Consider the following 2690-nt stretch of genomic DNA (forward strand, 5'->3'; position numbering starts at 1 on the left):
TTGGGGGGAAGGATGAGGCTTTCTGCTCCCGTGAAGAGTTATATTCTTGGAAACCTGCAGGGGCAGTTCTAGTCTGTCCTGTGGACCCGGGAGAGGTCGGAGTGGACTCGATGGCAGTGAGTTTGTTTTGTTCACCTGTATTGTTCTCTGACCTCTCTCTCTTTCCGTCAGCCACGGAACGCCTCGGTGTGCTGAGTGTGTAATCAAATCCGGCTGATGTCCACCTGACTCAGTAAAACTGGGCTCTGCCGGGTTTTCAGTGGCTGGGACCTTTGAGAGGCAGGTCACCAGGTCTCTCCTCCCAGGTACCTTCAGGTGACTCTGAACCTGGATCCCCCGACTAGCAGGGAGCTTCCTAACGGCTTGTACCATCCACGGTCTCCCTGTGGGTAAAGTGTAGGCACCTTTCCTCCCTTCATTTAAGAGACAGCATGAAGTGCGAGTTGGGAGCCTGCTCCAGCCTGGACAGCAGGGATGGGGGTTGTCTGACCTTCAGGGAGAAACCCAAACCAGCAGACAGCCCAGCCTCACCTAGGAGTAGCGGGTCAGCCATCACCTCAGCGGGGCATTCAATAAACGTTCGGGCAGTATGGGCCGAGAAGGATGTTGGATGCCCAAATGGGCCTTGGCAGACTCCAGGTCCCCCACCCTGCTTTAGAAGTTCGCCAGGGGTCCGAGCCCCCTGGATGACATGGTGACGTGGTTTGAGATCCCGCCTGGCCAGAGGAGCCCAGTGTCCGGCCAAGCCCTGCCACCTTGTGTCGGTGTGTGGGAACCGCACCTCCGGAGAATCCCTCCCACCGGAGTGTTACGGGCTGGCTCCGGGGAAAGGGGGTGCGGTTTGCCTTGAGTTTCCCGCCCATCTTGGCACCATGCCCACCGGTGTGGCCTCCTTCTTCCTCTCTGACCTCCTGAAGGTCAAAGGCTGCCCTCTGAACTCACTGTTGCTCCGTCACACACCCGTACAGTCCGCTCCTGCCCTGGGTTAAGCGCCCAGATTCCAGCTGGAAGGTTGGCGTTCCGGCCTCACCCCAAGGTACCGTGGAAGGAAGGGCAGGCGATCTGCAGCCCCGAAGCCCCAGGGGCTGACCGCCGCACTCCCAGCCCAGAACAGCGGTTGCACCTTGTGGTAGCCAGAGACGGCCCATTTGGAACCAGCCCTGGTGCATAGTCGGGCTGTAGTCTGCCCGAAAGGTCAACGGTTCATGAAGACCAGCCGCTCCTGGGGAGACAGGCTATCTGCCCCCGCTAAAGGTTGCAGCTCTCCCCTGCCCTGTAGGGTCGCTGTGAGTTGGCCCTGCCTCGATGGCCGTGAATTTGAGGTTTGGGTTTGAGCTTGGGTGTCCCTATCCTGTCCTGCAGACACCAGCGCACGGGGCTCATCCCTCCCTGGGGGGCCATTTGCCCCAGAGGGCCATGGGAAAGAGCAGGAGCCGAGCGCCCTGGTGGCCACATCTGGGGTGGAGAATGGAAACCAGGGCTCTGGGCCCAGAGCTGAGCTCTTACGTGGAGGAGAGAATGAGGGGGCAATCTGGCTCAGAGAGGAAGCCTGGGGCGTCATCATCCCACCCTGCGACCTCAGTCTGGTTGCTGCCCCCACTTGCTCCTCTGTGAAATGGGCGTTTTTTACTGTAGTGCTTACCTCCCTGGTGGCGTAGTGGTTATGCATTGGGCTGCCACCCACAAGGTCAGCAGTTCGAAAGCACCAGCCAGCTCCATGGGCAAAAGACAAGGCTTTCTAGCCAGGTAAAGACTTAGAGCCTCAGAAGCCCACGGGGGCAGTCCCCCGTCCGACGGGCCGCTGCGTGTCAGCATTGGCTCGACGGCAGTGAGGCGTTTTGTTTTGTTTTTCTCCCTCACCAGTGTCAAGCCCTGCTTGTGGTGCTGCCCTCCTGTGTCCACGGCGAATAAAGACACAGACATTGGATGGGGCAGGCGGATGGGTGAGTGGTGGTCAGCCTCTCCCCGGGAGCAAGGTGAAGCCTTTTGCTCCAGCCCCAGAAACCCATGGGCGGTTCTACGCTGTCCTCCCGGGTTGAGGTGAGTGGGTTTGAGTGTGACGGGGACGCAGACTTAGGAAGGGTGGGCTATGTGGCGGTGGCAGCAGGTGCGTGGTTTTTTTAGGAGCATGCTTAGAGGTCAAAATGACAGCGGCCGAATTCCCCAGGGGGCGGGGGGTGGGGGTGGGTGGTTACGCTGTGGCTTTGTTTTAAGAGGGAGAACGCGTCGGAGGTCTGAAAGGAGAAGCTAGAGAGAATGAAGGTGAAGCACAGGCTGCCCTGACGGAGCCCTGTGGGGCAGTGGCTAAGCACTGGACAGGGCCAAGGCCTGCTAGGTCTGCCCTCGGGGACACTTCTGCTCTGCCCTGTGGGGTGACACCGAGTCAGAACTGACTCTGGGGTACACAGGACACGGCCTTGGGGCGAAGTCCTACACTGTCACACGAGGCCGGCCAGCAGTCGGGATCGACAGGTCCAGGCCAGGGCAGAACTAAACTCCCTCCTGGATAGCCCATTGTGACACACAGCCGCCCTACAGGACAGGGTCCAACTGCCCTGGTGGGTTCCCAGACTGTAACTTTAGTGGAGTAGACAGCCTGCACGCTCTCCCTCGGAGCGGCTGGTGGCTTTGAACTGCTGACCTTGTGGCTAGCAGCCCGATGACGGATAATCACTATGCCACCAGGGCGT

The sequence above is a fragment of the Echinops telfairi genome, unplaced genomic scaffold, assembly GCF_000313985.2.
Source record: "Echinops telfairi isolate 266 unplaced genomic scaffold, ASM31398v2 ScPeMD7_25;HRSCAF=90, whole genome shotgun sequence".
In the NCBI taxonomy this organism is placed as follows: Eukaryota; Metazoa; Chordata; class Mammalia; order Afrosoricida; family Tenrecidae; genus Echinops; species Echinops telfairi.